The sequence below is a fragment of the Hypanus sabinus genome, chromosome 20 (genome assembly GCF_030144855.1).
Source record: "Hypanus sabinus isolate sHypSab1 chromosome 20, sHypSab1.hap1, whole genome shotgun sequence".
Lineage (NCBI taxonomy): Eukaryota > Metazoa > Chordata > Chondrichthyes > Myliobatiformes > Dasyatidae > Hypanus > Hypanus sabinus.
Genome location: NC_082725.1, coordinates 54040793 through 54068672, shown reverse-complemented (window position 1 = coordinate 54068672; position 27880 = coordinate 54040793). Strand labels below are relative to the sequence as shown.

Below are 27880 nucleotides of genomic sequence, written 5' to 3'. Positions count from 1 at the left end.
AATGTGACTGTGGAATTATGGAAGAGAGAATAGAAGAACATTTAGACTTGAAAAGTACAAAGTTGAATGTTCAGGCAGGATTCAGAGACGGCCAGTTTGCAGGACCAGCTTTATTAAATAATTTAAAGAGATAACTGTGTAAGCAGACAATACTAATGCAATGGATATGACACATCTATATCTTCAAAAAGCTTTCATTTAAGGTGTTCTGTAATAGACAAGCAATTAAGTTCACAGAAAGTGGGGGCAGGAGCAGATAATTGTTACCTGATTACAGTGAGTGAGTGGGAGAAGGGGGGAAATGGTACTCCACAGAGATCAGTGCCGGAAACACTGCCGTTGGTATCAAACTTGCCAACGGTGCTGAAGTAGTGGAGAAAATGGGGAAGGGGCAGAGGAGACAGGAACAAGCTACAAGAGGACAATAAATCAGCTGGAAGAATGGGAAAACAATCAACAGGTGAGGTTCAATGCTAATAGGAGCAGACATGAAACACTACTTCTGCTTCTCTCTCTGCAGATGCTACCCGATCAGCAATTCCTATTTATGTTTGAAGTTTTGCTGGATTGACACTGAACATTGTAAAGTTCTGGTCTCCATTTGTTAAAGTACATGGAGGCCCTGGATTTGCTACCAGAACTGTGAGGATATATTGTTCAGGAAAGAATGAGCCGACTGGAAGAAAAGAAGGTTGGTGATCTTAAAATGATTCCACTTACAGGGAAAAAGCCCTGAAAGGGATTTTAAAAAATGGAAATGTTGAAAATATTCAATAGGTCAGGCTTAGTCCATGGGAAGAGAAACACAGTCAATATTCCAGTTAGAAAACCCTCTTACAGTTCAGCTGCAAGGAAAGGCAGGGAGGGGGATAGCTTATTCCTATAGTCAGGACATGTTAAAATGAAGGTGATCATGGAGATAAGCTGTAAACAATGTTATCTAGTCAGTCAGCGGATAGGAACAATTAAAGGGTGGAATTGTAGACAAAAGATGCAGGGGGACAAGTGAGCATGTCAGGGTGCGCACGCCCTTCACTCCCAGAGAAATGAAACAAACAAGCTGAGCTAAAATCACCAATGGACAAATGATACCAACCCAGAAATCATTTTACCTGAAGTTGCAGATTGGGTCTGGTTCTTGTTACTCCTTTTTCTGTTACGATTTTGGGTGACTTTGAATCGGGACAGTCTGCAGATAATAAACACTGAGCTGAACTGAATATGGACTCTTGTTTTTGTGTTTTATATTCTATGCTTTTGCTCGTTTGTTTTTTGTTGCTGTTTGTACAATTTGATTTTTGCATGTTGATGCTTTTCTTTTTTTTTAATAATTTTTATTGCATTTTTAAATGATTACAAAGTATGAAAAAACAATGTATATAACCCATACCCCCTCCCCTTAACCCCTCCCCCCTAACTGCCCCATAGAGAAAAAAAAAGAAAGAAAGAAAGAAAGAAAGAAAGAAAGAAAGAAAGAAAGAAAGAATGCCTGGTGGTTGGAAGATCTCCACATGCTCCATGGAGTTCGTAATAATTTTAATATGTATATTTATTTCTTTCCCCTAATAACCAATTGTTTCATCTTAAAAGCATCTATATATTTAATCCTGTCTTTTGTAAATAAGGGCTCCAAATTTTCAAAAATGTTTCATATTTATCTCTTAAATTATAAGTAATTTTTTCTAATGGAATACAACCATAGATTTTCTTTAAACAGGTTCCATGGTTTTTCGTGGCTGTCTGTGGGGAAGACGAATCTCAGGGTTGTATATTGCATACATACTTTGATAATAAATGGGCTTTGAGTCCTACAATGTACTCAGAGAAGATAAGGAGTTGTTTCTCCAGCTTGTGTTGGGCTTCAGTAGATCAGTGCAGGAGCCACTGACTGACAGGGCAGAGTGGGAGGGGCATGGAAAATCACATTGGAAAGCAGTAGGAAACTCATGCCCAATGAAAGTGGCTTAGCCAAACAACGTAAATGTATGAATGAAATGCCTAAAGAGATACATGAGGGAGAAAGAAAAAGAGGCCTGCTTGAAAGAGAAGATTTGAGTGGGCCACAAACACTAGCAAGGAAATAATGGGCCAAGTACAGATTTCTTCTTCTGTGTCATCTATGCAACAGAATGTGTGGGGAAGAAAATATATCTGTGAGAGGAGAGTAAAAGAAGTGGAAGCCAGATGATTCCAGAAAAGTGAAATGTATTCAGGGGGAGGGAACAAGACCAGGAAATGTATATTAAAAGATAGGATACGTGTAGTGGTTAGCACAATGCTTTACAGTACAAGTGGCCCGGGTTCAATTACCGTCACTGCCTGGAAGGAGTTTATATGCTCTCCATGTGACCATGTGGGTTTCTTCTGGGTGTTCCGATTCCCCCCTACAGTCCAAAGATGTACTGGTTGGTAGGTTAATTGATCATTGTAAATTATCCCATGATTAAGCTACGGTTAAATTGGGGGATTGCTGGGCAGTGTGGCTTATGGGCCGGAAGGTCCTATTGGGCGCTGTATCTCAATACACAAACACAGAAATGCCATTGTAGCTGCTGCAGCTGTCTCCTGTGATGCATTCACTGTGAAAGGATTATATGGAGTGCATGTTCAGAAATTACAGCAGGGTGATAGCTGAGGTGGAAAAGAAGTCACACGGGATAATTTTATTGCTCAAGGCTGACAATGTCAGAATATTACAGCAAGGCCATTACACTAGAATTGTAGGAAATACTTGATAGCCCCCAGAGCTAGAATAATATCTGCATTTCTCCTGGTTATATTGCAGGAAGGATGCAATTACAAGAGAAAGGGAGATTTATTGCTATCACAGGAGATTTTTTTAGTTGAGGGCGGATTGGTTAAAGTTGGGGAGTTAAAAGCAGTGGTGTCTGGGGGAGTTTTAATTGAGTGGTATAAATTGTGAGGGCAAGTGTGGAGAGGAGGGACCTGTTTTTCTTAGCATGGACTTAAAGTCATGATTACAGGGGGATTGAGTAAAACTGGAACACTTTGCTCAAGAGGCTAACAGAGCAAGAACCTAAGCTCACTTAAAAAGTGCTTGGATGAACTCCTAATGGGGGCCACAGAACAGGAACTGAGAAATGGATGTGGGATGGATAGCCATTATTAATTTCCAGTATGTATGCTGAGTGGCCTGAATAATGACCAGCCTTTGGGGATGATAATGCCTACCATTTTCAGAAGGACTTCCAAAGTGTTCAGATGCACCTTGGTTAGCAAGGACAAATTTGGCTGAATGGTCTGGTTCTGTGCTTTATAACTCCATGGTTCTATAATACTACATAGTGCTTCCAAGAGCAAGGCTCAGAGACTGTAAATTAGATTCACAACTCATGACTTGATAATCTTGACACATGCTTAATTATCTGAATTTGCTGATGGAGAAATGGGATCTGTTCTCTACTCTAAGCTACCAGGAAGCTCTGTGAAACAACTCTAGTGGTTGCAATTACTTGCTACAAGGTCAATTACTTTCATTCCTAGTACAACAAACAATGAGCAACATCCTTGCTAGGTATAGCAGGTAGTTGCAATCATGGTTAACATCAATCTGTCCCTCTTCATTCTCCAGATGAAAGATGAAAGAGTGTAACTGCAAGAAGATTACCTCAGCAATCCCTTTGTCAGCTTTGGGAGATGGTAAGTTCAAGAAATCGTAGATGCTGAACATGCAATCAGTGGGGTAGACAAAAACAAGCAGGAACTAGAGTCAGGGAGATACAGCAAAGAAATTGGCCCTTTGGCCTACTGTGTGACAAGCTCTGATTTTTGCATTAATCCCACTCAAGGTTGTACCCATGGTCTCCATTCAGAGAATACTACTCACTCACACACATGGGGCAATTTACAGTATCCAGTTGACCTACCAAATACTAAAACTAGTTGAAAAGTTGGAGCTGGTGTGCTTCACTGGGGGCGACGTGGCATGACGTCCAGGCTGTTGTCAGTGCAGCTCTCCAGTATTCGCTCAACAGAAGACAAGCTGTGTTGTGGTAATCAGAATTCTGCAGCAATCATGCTTGGGTCTGGACCTTCCCCCCCACCCCTACCCTGCGTGGCTGTATTTTACTGATATCTTTATGTGCTTGCTGACTTGTGTGTGCTTTGTGCTGTGTGTGACTGTTGGTACTGTGTTTTGTACTTTGGCTCTGGAGTAACGCTGTCTCTTTTGGCTGTATTCATGGGTATTCACGTATGGTTGAGTAAAAATTAAACTTGAATTGAATATTGAATTCTGAAAAACACCAGATAGATTTATTGCTGTTAGTTTAATATTATTGTCGCTTGTACCGCTGGACGGTGGAAAGCTTTTGTTTCTCATACCATCCATACAGATAATTTCATCACATCAATGCATGATGTTAATAAACTTAAGAGTATGATGAGAATCCATCAAATTTACAGGGAGTAAGTTAAGCAGAGATGTATTTCTACCAACATAGGTCAAAAAAGGTGTCTACACTTTCACAACATAACAATGACCTGATGGAGCTTCCTCCATTAGGGATATTTTGGGTTGCTGCCATGCCATAGTTATAACAAGCTGTTAAAACTCAGTTAGCTGTAGCTGGTTGGTAAATCAATCTTAATTGTGAAATCCTGATTACTTCTGTTAAGTTGTGACTGTGTTTAACTGATAAATTTTTTAAAAAATTCTCAATAGTTATATTATGTAATTTGAAGATTTTTTCATGCCACTAAATATGTTCTAAGGGACTTTAAAGAAAAGAGCTTCCCTGGAAGTGAATGGAGAACAGATGTTATTTTGGAATATATTCTATGAAATAACAAGAGGAAGCAGCATTCACTGCAGGCTGAACCTTTACTTCAGCCTTTTGAAATATCCTGTCGGCTTCTGGGTTATCCTCAGGAGAAAGCACTCAAGATCATCTAGTTACAATCAATTACTCTGGATATACATGTTGTATTTCAGCACCAATTGGAACTCTTGGGATTTCACTGGAAAGAAAGAGGATTAAAAATATGGAATACAATGAACTTCTGACCTCACCACAGATAAACTTTTCCTGAGCTGATTTAATTTCTCCTGGTATTCACTGCTTACTTTTTACATCTAAATGATGCATTTGGAAATCGATATCTGGTCTTGATTAGACCAAGGTGGAGCTATTTATCAAAGATCCTATAATATTTTTTAAAAATGCAGGTTGTTATTACTCCCCAGTCAACAATGGAATAGCCATAAGAGTGATAAACTTTGGTCAGGTACATGGACTGAATTATAGGTTCCTTCTAAAAGCATTGTGAAAGAGGCCCTATCTCCTGATTTGCAAATGCACAGCCTTATCGCCGACCATTCTTCAAATGATTTAGTTCTAACTTCTGTTACGATATTTAAAATTGCATTATCTATTTTCCTACAGAAGGTTGAACTTAAGACTTGCTGCAATAACACCATGAATAATCAGCCAGTTGAAAAGTAATCCTGACTAAAGGCTGAATCAGACGGTGCAGTGGGCACCCTTTTGTAAGCAACAATGTATCTGTCTAGATTACTGGTGCAAACAGAAGGAGGTGGGAAGAGTTCTTTACAATTTCTGCCTCCTCTAATGATGCTGAGCTGGAAAAGTGGGCCTGTAGTGTTGGTGTGCTGAGTAATAACAAGAGGGGGTGTGTGTTGAGATGATTTTTTTTGGGTTTGCCAGGCAATTTAAACAAATGAGTAATGGTAGTTACCCCTGTGACGCTGCTGCAAGCAAGTTTTTCTTTTTATCTGTGCACCTGACAATAAACTCACCTTGACCTTGAGTTGATTCCATAGATATTATTCTAAAACCATGGTGAAGTTTCAGCAATCTAATACAGCTATATATGGAGGAAAGTTTGGATCAAGTGTATCTCTCCCAGCTGTTGGAGAAGCCCATTCTTTCCTGTTTGTGCTAGAGTTCTGATAATGTTTGGATTGGCCATGGGTCAGGAGGTCCCTTTTCAAGTGCAGAAGGCTTCAAATACTATGGTCAGAGTGCCCAATAAGGGTTGTGGGTTATCATTTACTGGTAAGGCTAAGGGGCTTGAAAACATTGTGTTCCACTAATGGTGTTGTAAACCTCTTACCAATAGATTCAGCCCTCCTTATTCCCTATTTTCCTCCCTGCAGCTTAAAGCTTGTTATATTTCTATTCTGATACAACAAAACCAATCTGGAACATTAACTCAGTTTCTCCTCCTGCATGTGCTGCCTGAACTATGATATATTCTTTAGTAAGTTGATTTATTATTGCCAAAGTACAGTGAAAAAATTTAATGTTGCCTGCCAGCAATACTGATTATTTCATCACTTCAGAACATTGAGGTAATTAATATAAAGGGAAACCTCCAAGGGGACAACAACCTTATTGTGGTTTGGAGGCTTGTGTGCCTCAGTGGTCTGGAGACCGAAGTTGGTTGGAGTCAGGGCTTTGTGCTTTGGCTCTTGGTAGGGTCACCCTTGCCAAACAGGTCAAAGGGTAGAGGCCAGACTAAGAGTGGTCCACTGGTCCTCCAGGTTCAGGAGTTCAGCTCAGGGCCAACAACCCTCACTGGTAAAACAAAACTATTACAGAAACAGCAAAGAAGAATCCTTCTACACCTGAGTGCAATGGTTTTCCTGAGTCTCCTCCTGGGACTTGCATGACTGACAGTGGTGAAAACCGAGGGAGCTACTGACACAATGAAGGAAGCCTTGAAAACCGACAGAGATGGAGGACCTTCATTGCTGCCTAAACACCAGTGGCGTAATGGGCAGTAATTTGTAATAGTAAGGAAAAAGCAATAATAGATGTAGAAAATAATGTTACAGTTACAGAGACAGGTAGACAATAATGTGCAATGCCATGATGAGGTAGACTGTAAGGTCAGGGATCCATCTTTTCATACAAGAGGTCCATTCAGTGCTCTAATAACAGTAGAATAGCAGCTATTTGTAAGCATAGTGGTGCATGATTTCAGGCTTTTATATCTTCTGCCCAGTGGAAGAGGGGAGAAGAGAGAATATCGGAGGTGGGTGGAGTCTTTGATTATGTTGGCTGCTTTACCAAGGCAGCAAAAAGTGTAGAATGAGTCCATGAAGGGGAGGTGACTTTTCGTGATGAACTGAACTCATGCAAACCAATTTCTCCTCCATTCATTCTGTCTTTGCATCTTCTTTGCTTTTATAATCTGTCTGCTGTGGACCTTAATTAAACTAATAATGCATATTGTAAATGTGCTTTAAACTGTAAAAAGTAAGCAAGTTAGTGTCCAAGCATAATATTCGGTACTTTGTCTGCAAATTTTCACTACGTTCTAAGCCACTGTGCTCAAGTCAGTCTTTTTGTCTAAAATGCGCAGCATAATGGTGCAGTGGTTAGTGTCACTGCCTCAAAACAACTGGGACCTGGGCTAGATCCTGATGCCAGGCGATAGCTGTGTGTAGTTGACACATTCTCCATATTCACCGTCTCTCTGTATTCACCCTGGTTTCTTCCCATATGTCAATGACCTCTGGTAATTGCCCCTGCGTGTCGATAATTGGCAAAGGAATTAAAGGAGTGCAAGAGAATAAGTTGTAGAGGTATGGGGATATGCCAAGGATGCCAAGGATATTTAAATGCACGTAGTTTTAGGAATAAAATTGATGAGTTGACGGTACAAATAATCACGTATGGTTATGATATTGTGGCAATTACGGAAACATGGCTGCAGGGTGACCAGGACTGGGAATTAAACATACAAGGGTATTCGACAATTAGGAGAGACAGGCAAGAAGGAAAAGGAGGTGGGGTGGCTATGTTAATAAAGCAAGAAATCACTGCAATAAAGCGAAATGATATTGGCTCAAAGGATCAGGATAACGAAACAATTTGGGTAGAAATAAGAAATAGTAAAGGGAAAAAAGCAGTGGTGCGAGTAGTCTATAGGCCTCCAAACAGCTGTAACTCAGTTGTTCGGAGCATAAATCAGGAAGTAATTGGGGCTTGTAATAAGGGAACAGCTATAATTATGGAGGATTTTAACTTTCATATTGACTGGACTAATCAAGTCGGACACAGCAGCTTTGAAGAAGAGTTTATTGAGTGTATCTGGGATGAGTTCCTTGAACAATACGTTACTGAGCCGACAAGGGGGCAAGCAGTCTTAGATCTGGTCCTGTGTAATGAGACAGGACTAATAAAAAATGTCCTAGTAAAGGATCCCCTTGGAATGAGTGACCTTAACATGGTCGAATTCCATATTCATATAACCATATAACAATCACAGCACGGAAACAGGCCATCTCGGCCCTCCTAGTCAGTGCCAAACTCTTAATCTCACCTAGTCCCACCTACCCGTACTCAGCCCATAACCCTCCACTCCTTTCCTGTCCATATACCTATCGAATTTTACCTTAAATGACACAACTGAACTGGCCTCTACTACTTCTACAGGAAGCTCATTCCACACAGCTATCACTCTCTGAGTAAACAAATACCCCCTCGTGTTTCCCTTAAACTTTTGCCCCCTAACTCTCAAATCATGTCCTCTCGTTTGAATCTCCCCTACTCTCAATGGAAACAGCCTATTCACGTCAACTCTATCTATCCCTCTCAAAATTTTAAATACCTCGATCAAATCCCCCCTCAACCTTCTACACTCTAATGAATAGAGACCTAACTTGTTCAACCTTTCTCTGTAACTTAAGTGCTGAAACCCAGGTAACATCCTAGTAAATCGTCTCTGCACTCTCTCTAATTTATTGATATCTTTCCTATAATTCAGTGACTAGAACTGTACACGATATTCTAAATTTGGTCTTACCAATGCCTTGTACAATTTCAACATTACATCCCAACTTCTGTACTCAATGCTCTGATTTATAAAGGACAGTGTTCCAAAAGCCTTCTTTACCACCCTATCTACATGAGATTCCACCTTCAGGGAACTATGCATTGTTATTCCTAGATCTCTCTGGCCCACTGCATTCCTCAATGCCCTACCATTTACCTTGTATGTTCTATTTGGATTATTCCTGCCAAAATGTAAAACCTCACACTTCTCAGCATTAAACTCCATCTGCCAACGTTCAGCCCATTCTTCTAACCGGCATAAATCTCCCTGCAAGTTTTGAAAACCTACCTCATTATCCACAACACCTCCTACCTTAGTATCATCGGCATACTTACTAATCCAATGTACCACCCCATCATCCAGATCATTTATGTATATTACAAACAACATTGGGCCCAAAACAGATCCCTGAGGCACCCCGCTAGTCACCGGCCTCCATACCAATAAACAATTATCCACCACTACTCTCTGGCATCTCCCATCTAGCCACTGTTGAATCCATTTTATTACTCCAGCATTAATACCTAACCTTCCATGTGGAACTTTGTCCAAGGCTTTGCTGAAGTCCATATAGACTACATCCACTGCCTTACCCTCATCACCATTCCTCGTAACTTCTTCAAAAAATTCAATAAGGTTTGTCAAGCATGACCTTCCACGCACAAATCCATGCTGGCTACTCTTAATCAGATCCTGTCTATCCAGATAATTATAAATACTATCTCTAAGAATACCTTCCATTAATTTACCCACCACTGATGTCAAACTGACAGGTCTATAATTGCTAGGCTTACTTCTAGAACCCTTTTTAAACAATGGAACCACATGAGCAATACGCCAATCCTCCGGCACAATCCCTGTTTCTAATGACATCTGAAAGATCTCCGTCAGAGCTCCTGCTATCTCTACACAAACTTCCTCAAAGTCCTGGGGAATATCCTGTCAGGACCTGGAGATTTATCCACTTTTAAATTTCTAAATTAGAGGATGAGAGGGTTGGATTTCAAACAAACATACTGAGCTTAAATAAAGGAGACTATGATGGTATGAGAGCGGATTGGGAAAATAGATTAAAGGGTAGATCGGTACTTGATCAGTGGTGTATATTTAAGGAGTTATTTTACAACTATCAAGAAAAATATATTCCACTGAAAAAAAGGGTGTAAAAGAAAAAATAGTTAACCATGGCTAAGTAAAGAAATAAAGCAAAGTATACGACTAAAAAGAAAGTTATATAAGGAAGCTAAATCTAGTGGGAAGATTGAAGATCGAGAAGCTTTTAAAGATCAGCAGCAAATAACAAAAAGATTGATTAAGAAGGGGAAGATAGATTATGAAAGTAAATTGGCGAAAAACATAAAAGCAGATAGTAAGAGTTTTTATAGTTACATAAAAAGAAAAAGGGTGGCTAAAGTAAATGTTGGTCCCCGAGAAGATGAGACCGGGAAATTAGTGGTAGGGGACATGGAGATGGCGGAAACGCTGAACAAGTATTTTGTATCAGTTTTTACAGTAGAGGACACTCAAAATATCCCAACACTGGATAAACAGGGGGCTCTAGGGGGAGAGAAGCTAACTATGATTCAAATCACCAAGGAAATGGTACTTGATAAATTACTGGGACTGAAGGTGGATAAATCCCCTGGACCGGATGGCTTGCATCCTAGGGTCTTAAGGGAAGTGGCAGTCGGGATTGTGGATGCATTAGTGATAATTTTTCAAAACTCGCTGGACTCGGCAATGGTCCCGGCAGTTTGGAAAAATGCTAATGTAACTTCTTTATTTAAAAAGGGCAATAGACAGAAGGCTGGGAATTATAGGCCAGTTAGCCTAACATCTGTGGTTGGCAAAATGTTGGAATCGATAATTAAGGAAACAGTAACAGGGCATTTGGATAAACATAGCTTAATAGGACAAAGTCAGCATGGCTTTATAAAAGGAAAGTCATGTTTGACAAATTTGTTGGAGTTCTTTGAGGACATAACATATAGGGTAGATAAAGGGGAACCAGTGGATGTGGTGTATTTGGACTTCCAAAAGGCATTTGACAAGGTGCCACACCAGAGATTATTACTTAAAGTAAAAAATCATGGGATTGGTGATAATATTCTGGCATGGGTGGAGGATTGGCTTTCTAGCAGAAAACAGAGAGTTGGGATAAATGGTTTATTCTCAGACTGGCAGTTGGTGACTAGTGGTGTTCCACAGGGGTCGGTGTTGGGACCCCAACTCTTTACAATCTATATTAACGATTTGGAGAAAGGGACTAAGTGCAACGTATCGAAGTTTGCTGATGACACAAAGATGGAAGGGAGCGTAATGAGTGCGGAGGACATTGAAACCCTGCAGGGCTAAGTGATTGGGTTGACATTTGGCAGATGGAATATAATACTGACAAGTGTGAGGTCTTGCACTTTGGCAGGAAAAATAATAGAGCAAGTTATTAACTAAATGGAGAGAAACTGGAAAGTGCCTCTGTGCAAAGGGATCTGGGGGTCCTGGTGCAGGAAACACAAACAGTTAGTATGCAAGTACTGCAGGTGGTCAAGAAGGCCAATGGAATACTGGCTTTTATTGCTAGGGGGATGGAGTATAAGAACAGGGAGGTCTTACTGCAGTTGTACCGGGTATTGGTGAGACCACACTTGGAGTACTGCATGCAGTTCTGGTGTCCATATTTAAGAAAGGACATACTGGCTCTCGAGGCAGTGCAGAGAAGGTTCACTAGGTTAATTCCGGGGATGGGTGGGTTGATGTATGATGAGAGGTTGAGTAGATTGGGACTCTACTCATTGGAGTTCCTAAAAATGAGAGGCGATCTTATTGAAACATATAAGATTGTGAAGGGGCTTGATCGGGTGGATGCGAGGAGAATGTTCCCAATGATGGGTGAAACTAGGACTAGGGGGCATAATCTTAAAATTAGGGGATGCCGTTCCAGGACTGAGATAAGGAGAAATTTCTTCACTCAGAGGGTAGTGGGGCTGTGGAATTTACTGCCTCAGAGAGCTGTGGAAGCTACTACACTCAATAAATTCAAAACAAAGATAGACATTTTCCTGGATAAAAATGGCATTAGGGGATACGGTGAGCGAGCAGGTAAGTGGACATGAGGCTAGGTTTAGATCAGCCATGTGATCTCCTGGACCAGTTTTCGATAGCCTGGATGGGTCAGAGAGGAATTTTCCAGATTTTTTCTCCTCAATTGGCAAATCTGTATTTTTCCCCCGGGTGATCGCATGGGTTTAGGCGGGATGAATAATAAAATAAAATGGGCGGCATGGTGCCCTGTTGGCTGGCACTGTTGCCTTGTGGGATTCAGTGAAAACTAGAGTTAAGATTGGATCAGCCATGATCTTGTCGAATGGCGGAGCAGGCTTGAGGGGCCGATTGGCCTACTCCTGCTCCTATCTCTTATGTTCTTATGCAGCTGATGGGATTATTTCCCTGAGAGCCAGGATGGGGCCAAATGGCCTCCTTCTGTGCCATAGTTGACAAGCATAAATAAATCCCTTCAGGTTTGCAACCAATCAAGATTCTTCCTGTTCTAGTTTTTAGTAGAATTTTAATTTCCTCTTCCCCACTATTAGCAATCATGTCTATGTCCTTTAGCTATGAAATTCACTTTCTAAAAGACTCCCTTTATGCACCCTCCCTTTCTAAAGTGCACTCCTTAAAGTTTACATAGAACATAGAGCATAAAACATAGACACAACACTGTGTCAACCTTTTAACCTACTCCAAAATCAATTTAACCCTTCCCTTCCACATAGCCCTCCATTCTTCTTTCATCCACGAGTCTATCTAAAAGTCTGTTATATGTCCATAATGTGTCTGCGTCTACCACAGCCTTGGCAGTGTGTTTTGTGCACTTAGTACTCTGTGTAAAAAAACTACCTCTGACATCCCCCTTACCTCTATTTCTGACTTATTATTCACTTCTCACAATGTCTGTTTGTGAGACATGTTATTTTTCTGCCTGATAATGTTTCTGTGAAGCATTGTGGAACATTTTGGCATGTTGGGAGCTGTTCTTGTCAAGGATTTCACACTGATTGCAATCGTTGGTTTGATCTGCTCTCTCCTGATATGAACTGCAAACAACAATGTTGAAAATACAAAAGCCAAAGAAACGAATGAGGGGCAAAGAATCACCAAGTTTGTAAGAGGAAATGAACACATGTATAGGTCAATAGTATGTTTTCATTGATGTGAATATTGTTCCAAATGCTGAAGTAACAAGAATGTGCTCTTTCATGTGGTGGTAATAGATTGTAAAAATGACATCCACACACAAAGGGCTGCTTCCTGAAGCCTCAAAGTGCAACAGGGTGGCAGGAAACATTATGTGACCTTCGTAACTTGCCCTATTAATTGATATGGTGCATGTGATTAGCTTTAACTCACAGAGCTCCTGAGGCTGTTGACCTTTATCCACATCTTCTTTCAGCCAGTCTGGGTGTTGGAGACTGCATTTAACCTGACATGTCCAACAAGCAGTCATCACATCCCTTTTGACAAGAGTGTGCCTTGGGATGCCAAATGAAAGCTGCCTTCCTTTGTTGCACTTCCTCCAACAGGATCTTTAGATGTTCACCCCAAAAGTGGAGCTAATTGCTTTTCCCCTGAAGCCACTTTTCCAATACTTAAAGATAATTAATCTGAATTTAAAAATAGCAACCTTTAAGAAATGGACTGTGCATAATTTCCTGTTAACTGCTGAGAATGAAGTGCAGTGAACAGGCCTAATATATGCCATGAGTTTAACATGGTATGTACAAAGCATGGTTTGCACATCTGCAGGTGACCTCAGGGCATTCCAGATTCCCTTACAGTGTAAGTGAAGTTTGTATTCACTGTAGAGAACACTGCAGTCAGTTTACACACCACACTTCCACTAAATGCAATGTGGAATATTAATGTGCAATTGAATTGTCTCTGTATAGTTACTAAGAGTGTGTCATTCACTTTGATGAGCTAAATGCTTCTGTCTAGTAATAGCTTTCAGTGCATTACCTGAGATTAGCAACAAGGGGCTTTAGTACTACGGGCAATTTTGAACTGTTCTCAAATGAATTGGGACATGATCAATAAAAACAAGACTGAGTTAGGTCAAAATCTGAGCTGGAATAAGCCAAGCCGTATGTGAGCCCATTCTAAGCTAAGCACTGATTGGAATGTAACTGCTGCCAATAACAGTGACAAAAACCTCTTTTTTGTCTAGGATCCAAGAAAATTCTCTTCACAATGAAGCCTCCACCTCCCATCACCTGTTTCTGTCAAGGAGGGCAGAGAACCTTTGCACGATTATGTCCTCTCGTTCTTTCTTAGAACAATTTAAAATTAATAACTTGTTTTCTCAGCATAGCTCAATATTTTTCTCTGATTTATAACCATATAACCATATAACAATTATAGCACTGAAACAGGCCATCTCGGCCCTTCTAGTCCGTGTTGAATGCTTACTCTCACCTAATCCCACTGACCCGCACTCAGCCCATAACCCTCCATTCCTTTCCTGTCCATATACCTATCTAATTTTGCTTTAAATGACAATACTGAACCTGCCACTACCACTTTTACTGGAAGCTCATTCCACACAGCTACCAATCTCTGAGTAAAGAAATTTCCCCTCATGTTACCCTTAAACTTTTGCCCCCTAAGTCTCAACTCATGTCCTCTTGTTTGAATCTCCCCTACTCTCAATGGAAAAAGCCTATCCACGTCAACTCTATCTATCCCCCTTATAATTTTAAATACCTCTATCAAGTCCCCCCTCAACCTTCTACGCTCCAAAGAATAAAGACCTAACTTGTTCAATCTTTCCCTGTAACTTAGATGCTGAAACCCAGGTAACATACTAGTAAATCTTCTCTATACTCTCTCTATTTTATTGACATCTTTCCTGTAATTTGATGACCAGAACTGTACACAATATTCCAAATTCAGCCTTACCAATGCCTTGTACAATTTTAACATTACATCCCAACTCCTGTACTCAATGCTCTGATTTATAAAGGCCAACATACCAAAAGCTTTCTTCACCACCCTATTCACATGAGATTCCACCTTCAGGGAACTATGCACCATTATTCCTAGATCACTCTGTTCTACTGCATTCTTCAATGCCCTACCATTTACCATGTATGTCCTATTTGGATTATTCCTACCAAAATGTGGCACCTCGCATTTATCAGCATTAAACTCCATCTGCCATCGCTCAGCCCACTCTTCTAACTGGCCTAAATGGTCATCTTTTTTCCTTTGCAATGTACTGAGATCTTTCCTTACACACTCCCTGTGGAAATTTATTCTGTTTTTCAACATAATATTGCTTAACAAGTTACTCTTAGATCTTATCTTATTTTCCTCTTAAATAAATTATTTCCACAGACTCTTCACAGTTGTTCTTCACAACTAAAAAAATGTCTCTTAAATCCTCTCTACTTTCTCTGATCAAGGTTCTGGTATTGGAGGTCTGTTAGATGATAATTAGCCCCAGTAATTATGCAGGTGAATGATAAGATCTGGGGAGACACCAAAGGGAATGTAGAAAGAATTAAAAATGATGGAATTGATGTAAATGGGTGCTTGAAGGCCAGTATGAATTCAGTGAGCCAAAATGTCTGCTGTTATTTGACTCTATAACAACGGTTCTGAACCTGGTAACACATATGAAATGCCAGTGGCAGGCCAGGCAGCATTTATAGGAAGAAGTACGGTCGACGTTTCGGGCCGAGACCCTTCATCAGGACTAACTGAAAGAAGAGATAGTAAGAGATTTGAAAGTAGGAGGGGGAGGGGGAAATCCAAAATGACAGGAGAAGACCGGAGGGGGGTGGGATGAAGCTAAGAGCTAGAAAGGTGATTGGCGAAAGTGATACAGAGCTGGAGAAGGGAAAGGATCATGGGACGGGAGGCCTCGGGAGAAAGAAAAGGGGAGGGGAGCACCAGAGGGAGATGGAGAACTGGCAAAGAGTGATTGTGAGAGGGACAGAGAGAGAAGAGAAGAAAAAAAGGGGGGAAATAATAAACAAACAAATAAATAGGGGATGGGGTAAAAAGGGGAGGGGGGCATTAATGGAAGCTAGAGAAATCAATGTTCATGCCATTCGGTTGGAGGCTACCCAGACAGAATATAAGGTGTTGCTCCTTCAACCCGAGTGTGGCTTCATCTTGACAGTAGAAGAGGCCATGGATAGACATAACAGAATGGGAATGGGACTAAACTCCATTAATGTAACCCTTCCCCTTCTTACCCCATCCCTTATTTATCTATTTATCATTTCTCCCCTTTTCTTCTTTTTCTCTTACTCTTTTTCTCTCTCTGCCTCTCTCAGAATCACTCCTTGCCTGCTCTCCATCTCCCTCTGCTGCTCCCCTCCCCCTTTCTTTCTCCCTATACCTCTGACATCCCCCTTGTACTTATTCCAAGCACCATAAAACTATGCCCACTCGTGTTAGCCATTTCAGCCCTGGGAAAAAGCCTCTGGCTATTCACATGATCAATGCCTCTCATCATCTTATACACCTCTATCAGGTCCCCTCTCATCCTCCATCACTTCAAGGAGAAAAGGCCAAGTTCACTCAACCTATTCTCATAAGGCATGCTCCCCAATCCAGGCAACATTCTTGTAAATCTCCTCTGCACTCTCTCTATAGTATCCACATCCTTCCTATAGTGAGGTGACTAGAACTGAACACAGTACTCCAAGTGGAATCTAACTAAGGTCTTATATAGCTGTAACATTACCTCACGGTTCTTGAACTCAATGCATGGTTGATGAAGGCCAACACACCACATGCCTTCATAACAACACTATCAACCTACACAGCAGCTTTGAGTGCCCATTGGACACGGACACCAAGATGTCGCTGATCCTCCACAAGGCCAGGAGTCTTACCATTAATACAACATTCTGCCATCATATTTGACCTACCAAAATGAATCACTTCACACTTATCTGGTTTGAACTCCATCTGCCACTTCTGAGCCCAGTTCTGCATCCAATCAATATCCCGCTATAACCTCTGAAAATCCTCCAGACTATCCACAACACTCCCAACTTATGTCATCAGCAAACTTACTAACCCACCCTTCTACTTCCTCATCCAGCTAATTTATAAAAATTACAAAGAGGACGGGTCCCAGAACAGATCCCTGCAGAACACCACTGGTCACAGTCCTCCATGCAGAATACAAACCCTCTACAACCCTTTGCCATCTGTGGGTAAGCCAATTCTGGATCCACAAAGCAAAGTCTCCTTGGATCCCTTGCCTCATTATTTTCTGAATGAGCCTTGCAAGGGGAACCTTATCAAATGCCTTATGATCAAATGTCATGATATATGCAATTCACTTACTTTACATTATTTACATTATTATTATTATTTTTACATTATTTAAGTGGACAAGAATGCTTAATCAAACAATATATTTACAATATTACTCAAATACTACTGAATTATTAAATACACAAAAGTTTTTAGCTGGGCATTGTGCTGATAAATAAAGCCTTTAAATAAAATTGACAAAGTGCTGGATGCTGAGTAAAAGATCAGAAGCGGAATCGGGCACATCACTGGCATATGTCCTGAAATTTGTCAACTTAGCAGCAGCAGTACAATGCAATACAGTACATGATAATATAAAAAAATTAAAAATAAGTAAATCAATTACTATATATTTCACCCATCGAGTCTGCTCCAATGTTTCATCATGGCTGATCCAATTTTCCTCTCAGTCTCAAGTCTCCTGCCTTCTCCCCGTATCCCTTCATGCCCTCAGATTCACCACTTTCTGGCTAAAACTGTGTGGAGAACCATTGAGATTGTGTCTGCCATTGACCTATTGTGGCAATAGGCAAATTGCAATGGGTCCAGGTCCTTGCTGAGGCAGGAGTTCAGTCTAGTCATGACCAACCTCTCCAAGCATTTCATCACTGTTGATGTGAGTGCTACCGCACAATAGTCATTAAGGCAGCTCACATTAGACACTGGTATAATTCTTCTACCAAAGTGCATAACCATAACATCTGGACACTATGTTCCATCTGCCACTTCTTTGGCTATTCTCCTAATCTGTTTAAGTTTCTCTATAGCCTCTCTACTTCCTCAGAACTACCTGACCCTCCACTTACCTTCAGATCATCCACAAGATTTGAAACAAATTCATCAATTCCATCAGCCAAATCATTGACATGTAATGTAAAAAGATTCAATCCCAACACAAACGCCTGCGGAACACCAATAGTCACCAGCAGCCAACCAGAAAAGGTTCCCTTTATTCCCACTCTTTGCCTCCTGCCAGTCAGCCACTGCTTTGTTCATGCTAGAATCTTTCCTGTTATACCATGGGCTCATAGCCTGGTAAGCAGCCTCATGTGTGGCACCTTGTCAAGGCCACACGACACATTGCCTGTGTTTGCAAACCAACTACCTCAGCTTCAGCACTATCACTCTGGTTCCCACCCTCCCTGTCAAATTAGTATAAACCCATCCCAACAACTCTAGCCGACCTGCCTACAGGGATATTGGACCCCCTCGGGTTCTGGTGTAACCCATCCCTTTTGTACAGGTCATACGTTCCCCAGAAAAATTACAAGCAGAATTACAAGCTCAAGAGTGGTATGCTCTGAGTGAAGTGACTCTGGGAGTTAGCACAAAGGCATACTTCTGCTTGTAATTCTACTGTTCCTACTGATCCCAGAGTCACTTCACTCAGAGCATACTACTCTTGAGCAGTGTGAGGAACACATTTCTAAAGGTGAACATTGTGCTGCCAAGCACTCCATTTAGAACCTTAGCCTGAACTAAAACCTGAGCACCGTACCAAAATGTAATGCCTCTTTTCTATTGAAATTATGCAGTTTGAATTAACATGGACAAGCAACATGGTTAGCATGAACAAATTGGGCTGAGGTGCCTGTTTTTTTGTACTGTACAACTTCATGAGTCTCTAAACATCTTACTCCTTAACTAAAAACTATGTCATAAACATGAGAGAGTGCGCAGATGCTGGTAATCCAAAGTGCTGGAGGAACTCAGCAGGTCAGGCAGCATCTGTGGAAATGAATAAACAGTTGACATTTCTGACCGAGACCCTTCTTCAGAACTGAGGAGGAAGAGGGAAGTCACCAGAATAAGAAGGTGGGGGGAGGGGAAGGAGGCTAGCTGGAAGATGATAGGTGAAGCCAGGTGGGTGGGAAAGGTCAAGGGATGGAGAAGAACCTGACAGGAGAGGAGAGTGGACAAAAGGAGAAAGGGAAGGGGGAGGGGACCCAGGGGAAGTGATAGGCAGGTGAGAAGAGGTAAAAGTCAGTGGGAATAGAGTTGGAGCAGGGACATTTTGTACCAGAAGGGGAAATTGATATTCATGCTAACAGGTTGGAGGCTACCTAGGCAGAATATAAGGTTTTTTCCCTCAACCCTGAGGATGGCCTTATCTTAGCACAATCTACATTGGGTCCCATCGATATACAGGAGGCCATACAGGGAACACCAGACACAGCATATGACCCTAACTGACTCTTGCTATCTCTTCTTTCAGTTAGTCCTGACGAAAGATCTCGGCCCAAAACGTTGACTGTACTTCTTCCTATAGATGCTGCCTGGTCTGCTGCATTCCACCAGCATTTTGTGTGCGTCACAGGTGAAGTGTCACCTCACCTGGAAGGACTGTGTGGGGCCTTGACTGGTGGTGAGGGAGGAGGTGGAGGAGCAGGTGTAGCACTTGTCCTGCTTGCAAGGATAAGTGCCGGGAGGGAGATCAGTGAGGAGGGACAAATAGACAACGGAGTCACGTAGGGATCAATTCCTGGAGAAAGCAGAAAGTGGAGGGCAGGGGAAAGATGTGCTTGATTGGAGACCACTTCGCTGAGCACCTATGCTCTGCCCACCAGAAAAAGCAGGATCTCACAGTGGCCACCCATTTTAATTCCACTTCCCATTTCCATTCCAAAATGTCTATCCATAGCCTCTTCTACTGTCGCGGTAAGGCCATACTTGGGTTGGAGGAACAACATCTTATTTTCCATCTGATGTCAGAGGTAAGTTTCTCACAGAGTGATGCGTGTGTGAAATGCACTGCCAGTGATGGTGGTAGAGGTGGATACAAAAGGGTCTTTTAAGGGATTCCTAGATAGGTAAATGAAGTTTATAAAAATACAGGGCTATGCACTAGGGAAATCCTAGGCAGTTTCTAGAGTAGGATACATGGTTGGCCCAATAATGTGGGCTGAAGGGCCTGTAATGTGCTGATGATTTCCATGACACTACCATGTCATATGTGTGTGCCTCGCTTACAGAAAAAGCTGTTAGACTCGCATTTCAGACTTTCTGACTGTTCCTTTAGATTAGGTTTTATGTTTGGGAATTAAAAAACATAACCCTGGTGACAAGGAAGTTTTAAATGGACCCAGGATGATTACCTACAGTATATGTTGAAGTGCTGTGAGAGCCTCAAGTTAAAGAAGTGCAGAAAGATGTTTGAGTTTAAAAAAAACATGCCGCAGATTTTTTTCTTTGGAGCAACACATTTTCATCACAAAAGGAAAAATGATCAAGTTAAAAGTAAAGCAGAAAACAGAAGAACTCACAAGTTCATAAACAATGAGTACTGGGTGATAATAATCATGTAGTCAGCAGAAATGGCTGACTACATGGAAACAATTATTAGATTGCGAGGTATTTAAAATCAAATGAAATTGCTGATGAGAAACAAATGCCAATTTTCCTGAGTGCATTGGATTTAAAGGCATTCAGTTTGCTTAGAAATTTGAATGCTCCAACCAAACCAGCTGAAATGAGCTTTGCTGAGATCATGAAAATAATGCAGGAACATTTATAATCAAAACCATTGTTGATCGATGAATGCTTTAGGTTTCATACGGAAAATCAAAAGGAAGGGGCATCCATTTTATGATCTGTGGTAGAACTAAAGAGATTGAGCAGTGTCAGTTCAATAATGGGCTTAATGATGTACTGAGAGATCATTTAGTTTTGTGATATCTTACAAGAAAGCATTTAAAATGGCCCCTAACTGAAGCACACTTTACATTTAAAAGAGCAGTTGAAATAGCTGTATCAATAGAAACTGCAGCTAGAGATTGAGTTGTAGTCAGGAATGAAAGTGAGCATGAACAAAGTTGCAAAGACTAAACAGAAGCTGGCCTGGCCAAACAAATTGTGTAACCATTGCTTCAGGGGCACCAGACCAATGCAGATTTAAAGGTGAAACTTGGAGAAAATCCAACAAAGTAGGACACATACAAAGACCATGATGGGCAGATAAAAATAAATGGACTACACAGGGAAGAGAAAAACCTAAATATTCAAGTTGCAATTTCAAATAGAGCATTATCTGCATGCTGTTGAAGAAAAAACTGATAATGATGAGAATGACACCTTGAGATTTACAATGTGAAAACAACCAATAGACAGGATACATTGCTTGCACCAGAAGTGAATGGCAAATTAATTAAAATGGAATTGGTCACTGTCTCAACTGTTTCAGTCATTCTACAAAATGAGCTTGAATGGCATTTCAAAGATGCTGAACTGAAGCTTGTAACTATTTAACTCAAAACTTATCCTTGGGAAATGACATTCACAACAGTGAAATACAACAACCAACAAGCCACATTGGGCTTCTATGTGGAAAAAACTGAGAGGCCCACCATTATGGGGATATGATTGGCTGAGACAACTACAAATTGATTGGTGATCCATCCACCATTTGCATGCCCCAACCCCAGCAATAAAGCCAACTGAAAGTAAATTAAGAAAGGTACTGGATGATGCCACAGCAGTGTTAAAGGATGGCATTGGAAAACTCAAAACATTTTAAGGGTAAAATAATGTTAAATGAAAACACCTCACCAAAGTTTTGCAAAGCCTGTCTGGTTCTTCATACCATCTTGATAAAGTAATTTGTGAGCTAGATCACATGGAGGATGGAAGGAATCCTTTTCAAGCTTGAGGGGAGCCCTTGGACAACACCAACAGTCCCAGTAGCCAAGGAGAATGCGTCTGTCAGGGTCTGTGGTAGTTTTAAGGTAACCATCAACGTAATACTGAAAATAGATCAAAACTCTCTGCCCAGGATAGAAGATACCTTTGCAAACTGTTCTAGAGCGAAATGCTTCAGCAAGGTGGACTTACCTACAGATGGAGATGGAAAAAGAGTCCAAAATGTTCCTCACCATGAACACTCACAAAGGGCTTTATCGCTATAATAGAGGAAAGTGTATGGACCAGGTCTGCAAGGCTGTCCAGGTACTCAGTGTTACCTGGATGACATAATCATTACCGGCAAGGATGACAGGGAACCACTCAAGATCTCAAGACAGTGTTAAAAAGATTAAAAGATTATGGGCTCTGACCATGGCACAGCAGGTATGAATTCTTTAAACCAATCATCATTTAGATAAACCAATCATGCAGGATTTCACGAGTGTGCTGAGAAAATTCAGGCAATGATGGATGCCCCCAGGCCAAAGGACATGTCATAGTTGCAGTCTGTTTTTGAATTTGTCAGTTACTGTAACAGGTTCCTGCAAAACGTGGCTACTGTGCTCCACATCTTGAACTCATTACTACAGATGGGGAAGAAATGGTTAAAATGGCACCAGTGAACAATGGTTCCTCGGGTGATATCTTTCAGATAGCAAATCTTTTAAATTATTTCACTTTTTCTACACCTGCTGCTTGTTCTTTTTCTATTGCTTGTGTTATAAAACTGTTGGTGCCTGTGATGTACAGATCAGATCTTGACCGAAGGACCTCGGGCTATGCTATGTCCAGAGATCTGCCCTGTGGAGATCAGATTTGAGAATCTGAAAAGGACTGAGAACACAAGCTGACCCGTGGGGGAGAAAACAAAGATGGGACTTGGGATCATGAGCAACTCCATCACAAAGCATCAAGGAAGACTGAAGATTCGAGGTGAAGGTGTTCGGACCTGGTCAGCGAGAACCCTTGACAGAAGCTGCCAGGGTGTTTGGATCTGGTTGACGATCGCTCCTGATAGGGGCCAGAGGGTCAGCGATCGCTCCCAAAGGGGTCGGCATTCAGATGAGGAAGGAATATTCAATGTTCTGAAATTTATGTGATTGGGCTGTGCAGTACATAATATTAGACTCCAGTTTTTCAACATTTTCTTTCTTGCGGCCGATTGGTGGGTGTGTAATCAGTAAGTACTGTGTGTGTGCTGTTCTTTTTTGTGAGTGAGGGGTTGGTTGCTGTTCTTTTTCTGCAGGGAGGGGTGGGGGATTTTGGGATCTATGAGTTTTGTTTCTTTTACTTTACTGTAGGTATTTCATGCATGGCTGTCTGGAGAAGACAAACATCAGGGTTGTATTGTACATGCATACTTTGACACTAAAATTAACTGTGAAGCAATGGATAAAGCAGTGTGAGATGGGTTTCCAAAAGGCAATGGAAGTAGTGATATCAGACACTGAACTCACACATTATGCTGATCCAACTAACAGCAGAAGCTCTGTTTCTTTAAGGATACAATTACAAGGCGGAATTGACTAAGCTTGGAAATCACAATCAGAATCAGAATCAGGTTTATTAACACCAGCATGTGTGGTGAAATTTGTTAACTTAGCAGCAACAGTTCAATACAATACATAATATAGAAGGGGAAGAATAATTAATAAACAAGTAAATCAAGTACAGTGTATGTATAATGCATTGTGGTGAACTACATTTACCTGTCTGGACACGTCCCCCCCGACTGCTCCTGTGGCTCCTCCCACTGACCATGGCTTCTCCCACTGACCCCGGTATAAAGGCGATTGGAGACACAGCCCCGGTCTCAGTCTCCAGGATGTAGTGTGGTGGTCAATTGCTGCTTGTTCTTTCTTCCAGCCAATAAAAGCCTGTATCTCGCCTCACGTCTCCGAGAGTTATTGGTGGTGCATCATGCACAGACTAAAATTTGTGCAATAACAGAAATAATATATATTTAAAAGTGAGGGAGTGTTCACAGAATGGAAAAGCATTGACCTGTTTACCTTGGGAAAAGGAAATACCTGAAAGATTTACAAAAGAGAACAATCTTCTTGATGAATTCGCCCAAGTGAAAACAAGAAGTCTCGCTATTATGGCAGAAATGATCTAAAGGCAAACCAGACTGTCTCAGGTCTATATGGCCACCCAATATAGTTGGAATGTGCAGCAGAAACTTCAGGTTCCCCATTTTTATCAGCACCGGGTTGAATTTGCCCTAAATGGACATTGCCTTAGGTGGGAATTGAGGGTTGCTGTACCATCCAAACTGAGAGCTGAAGTGTTGGAGGAGCTAAATGGCAGTCATCATGGTCAGAATGAGAAGCGTTGGCTCGAAGCTTTATCTGGTGGCCTAATTGATCAGCAGATCGAGCAGCTTGCCATGCACGTTGCGGGATGCTGACGTATACAGGAGATGCCAAGAGTGCATCTCTCCATCCCTGGGTATGGCTTGTGTTGCAATGGCAGAGGGTTCATGTGAATTTTGTAGGACCATTCATAGGCACAAAGTGTCCCGAAGTGTTCCCAATAGCCTCACACACTGCTGATGTGTTGAGAAGCCTCTTTGCAAGGACTGGAAATGAACTCCTGAAAATGAATGGAATATGACATATTACATCTGCACAGTACCAGCCAGCTGCGAATGGCTTGGCGGAATGTTTTGTTCTGCATCTAAAGAATGCACAGCAGTAACTCTGAAGCAGAAGCTCACCAATTTCCTCCTTGTATATCGCAACGCAGCACCCACCACAACCATCAACCAACCAGCAATGTTGTTCCTGGGTCATCCCTGTGTTCACGCTTGGGTTTCCTCAAACCCAATCTCAGAAGAAGTGTGCAGGGCAAACAGCTGGGGCAAATTGAGAGCTCCACAAACATGGAGGCTTGATGTTTCACTCCTGGACAAGCAAGCTAGGTGATGATCTACAGAGGTGATCAAAAGTGGGTACTCAGAAAGATTTGAGGACAGAACTGCACCACTCTCCTACACAGTGAAGATCGGGCCTGCTCTCATCTGGAGACAACACATCGATCAGTTGAGGAGAGCAGAGTCAATTGTTAGAGAAGAAAGATAGCTAGAGCTGTCAGAACCATTTCCTGCAGTCCCAGAGTCCAAGCAGAGTGATCCCTCTTGTCAGGAAACACGTTATCACACAAGAGTAAGAAAGCCTCTGCAGTGATTAAATTTTTATGCTTGAATGGGATAATTAAAAAATTTACTATGCTATGGATATCTGTATTGTAGTTGTATGATGTAGTACAATGTGTGTATAGTTGAGATGCATTCGATATTGAGTTGGAGTTTATAGCCAGGCAGGGAGGAATGTAGTGTGTTTAATGTTTCAGTGGTATTGAGTAATATTGTAATTATATTGTTTGATTAAGCATTCTTGTTTGTTTAAATAATTCATTATGGGTTATGTGTAAAAGCACGAGAATTGCATACATCATGATGGTACAATGTCATTCTTGTGTGCTTTGCTTAATAAAAGCTAAGTTAGACTTGCATTGCAGACTCTCTGTCTTTTCCTTTAAATTAAGTTTTATGTGGTGGAGTTACAAAACATAACAAAGACCATTACTGCACTATTACTCTGTTAAGCTCTAAGAGGAAAAGTTGTTGCTTTCTTTCTTTTGCTTGGAGTTTAACCAGCGCGTATTATGTCCATCTGCTTGCGATTAATTAGGAAATGAAGAAAAGGAATTTGAAAAGCCAGGAAAGACGTGGCCAGGGCTGGAAGTTTAGTGCCCTTACACGGAAGTTTGATTATGTCTCAGAATAATGAGGAACAATGGGCGGGACTATAATTACACTGCAGCCTCTAATCCCCAAAGGAACAAGGAGTCTCGGCTATGAGGTTATCCGTCCTTGGCTCCACACAAACAAGGCAGACAGGATTCATGGCATTACATCACCAGAAACAGACTGCTCGCCAAGACGACTGTGCTGAAGGCTTTTTACCAGACACATCCAAGTATTGCAGCTGACTCCGAATTTTAATACATTCCTTTTGAGAAGTACAACCAGCTTCAAATAATTTGCATACATTTATCTGAGAAAAGCACTTAAGACGCTGTGGGGTTTTAAAATGTTTTATTCTCAGTAATAGTACAGATTATCCCTAAAGAATTTGTTCCTTTTAAGTATTGGACGTTAAAGCTTTTTAAAATAGTCAACATCTCTTGCCATTTAACATCTGCAAAAGTAATTTTTGAGGATGTTTTGCAAAGCAACTTTTTTTAGACAAATGCATAGAACTTTCAGTGTAGGGCAAATGACAACAAACAAAAGTCTGAGTCCTTTTTGATTGGGGTACAAGAAATGTGCTTATTCAGTCCTTAAGAGGATTAGAGCACTTTGAATCCAACAGTAAATAATAAGCAACCTGCAACAGATTAACATCTGCAACATTTTACTGCGTATTGTGTGTCTGAAGGGAAGGCCTGTGGACTTCAATCAGGCTTCTGGTTTTGAAGAACTATAATGCAGAGGTTCGGCCCAAATTGGTGGATGAAGTGCTGAAGAAATGTGGGAATATCCCAAACCAAATGCCACCTTCATTGAAACCTTGAATTATTATCATCCTCTGTAAGCTTGTCTACTTTCTAAAAGCCACAGGACAGCTTCCTTCACACACACACTCAGATAAACACGCACAAAACTCAGCCCTTTAATGGGGTCGGGTGGGGGTGTGGTAGGGGGAGTCTCAAGAAGTCAGTTAAAGAATTGTACAACAACTGGAAATTACCAGCACTTCATTGACCAAATTGAGATATAAAAGATTGCAGATGCTGGAATTTGGAGCAAAAATGCGATGCTGGGGGAACTCAGCAGGCCAGGCAGCATCTGTGGAGGGAAATGGACATTTCAACTGTGTTTTGTTGCTAAGGTGTGCACACTCTTGTTAAAGCTGCCAGCACTTTACGGTTATCTGGGAACCTGCAAGCATTGAAATCTGCAAGACACTGTTGTGATCTAGCGCAGGGGAAAATAATTGTTGGGAAACTAAACAAAATTGTGACAATGTGCAGTTTTTAAAAATTAAAGGTACCCCAACTTGTATTAATTATGTTTGAACAGACCAAGGCTGCTTAGCTGAGAAAAGCACGAATTTCACACTAGAGTCAGGCATTGTCTGCGGTGAGGCCTGAGAGGTTCTCTGCTGTAGAGGACTGGCAGGCTCCTCTGGCACTGATGGTGGAGGGGGTATGGAGAGTATGAAATGGTGGGGTGTGTAATGTCTTACTATAGGATTTTGTGAATAAAACATATGAGGGTCTTTTTATGTGGTTAACTTTCATTTACTTCCAATACAAACAAAGTGAAAACAGCCACCTTACACTGATGTTGTTACGTCAGGCACAGTCTCTTAAAATGAACTTGAGTTTCTTCCTCCTTCCCTTTCTTCTCTGGTCCACTCTCCTCTCATATCAGATCCCGTCCTCTCTACTACTTAACCTTTCTTACTCACCTACCCTTTAGCTACCTTCCTTCCACTTCTCCCACCATTTTATTCTGACATCTTCCTCCTTCATTTCCATTCCTGATGAAGAGTCTGCCTGAAACATCGACTGTTAATCCGTTTTCATAGAAGCTGCCTGACCTGCTGAATTTCTCCACTACTCTGTGTGTGTAACTCAATGGCAGTGTTTGCGAATTATGTAAAACTGTTCTTACTATGACCAGTTTGTGTCACCTGTCACCTATTACATGACCCTACACAATCCACCCCAGCCCCGAATTCACCAAAACCAGCATTGTGAGTCTGTCTGGGGACATACAAGCTGCCCAGCGTGGATCCTGTGAGCCTCGGTTGGAGTAACTGTAGGTGTTCCTGGCTCATCCATGGCTCTGCCGACACACACATGGCCATGTCGTGATGCAGGAGGTATGACAGTGGAACCACCCAGGTCTTGGTGGGCCAGTTTAAGGTGATCTACAGAAGTACATTCAGGTTTACCCTTCCTATCTACAATAAAATTCTTCCGTCCAAAATGAGGAAAGGACCATCATTAGGGAGCTGGGGGGGTGGGG

At 41.4% G+C, this 27880-nt stretch overlaps 1 long non-coding RNA gene across 2 annotated transcripts in view; it reads left to right on the top strand.

Annotated features, from left to right (window-relative positions):
* The first annotated feature begins 567 nt into the window (after positions 1–567).
* Positions 568–27880, top strand: part of LOC132378695 (uncharacterized) — a 72949-nt gene continuing 45636 nt past the window's right edge. Inside the window, exons 1-3 of one of the 2 annotated variants that reach the window (XR_009507159.1) lie at positions 568–691; positions 3593–3660; positions 4735–4832. This is a non-coding gene — a long non-coding RNA (uncharacterized LOC132378695). Of the gene's footprint in view, positions 692–3592; positions 3661–4734; positions 4833–27880 lie in introns of those variants that run through there. The other variant, XR_009507158.1, reaches the window with a different exon arrangement.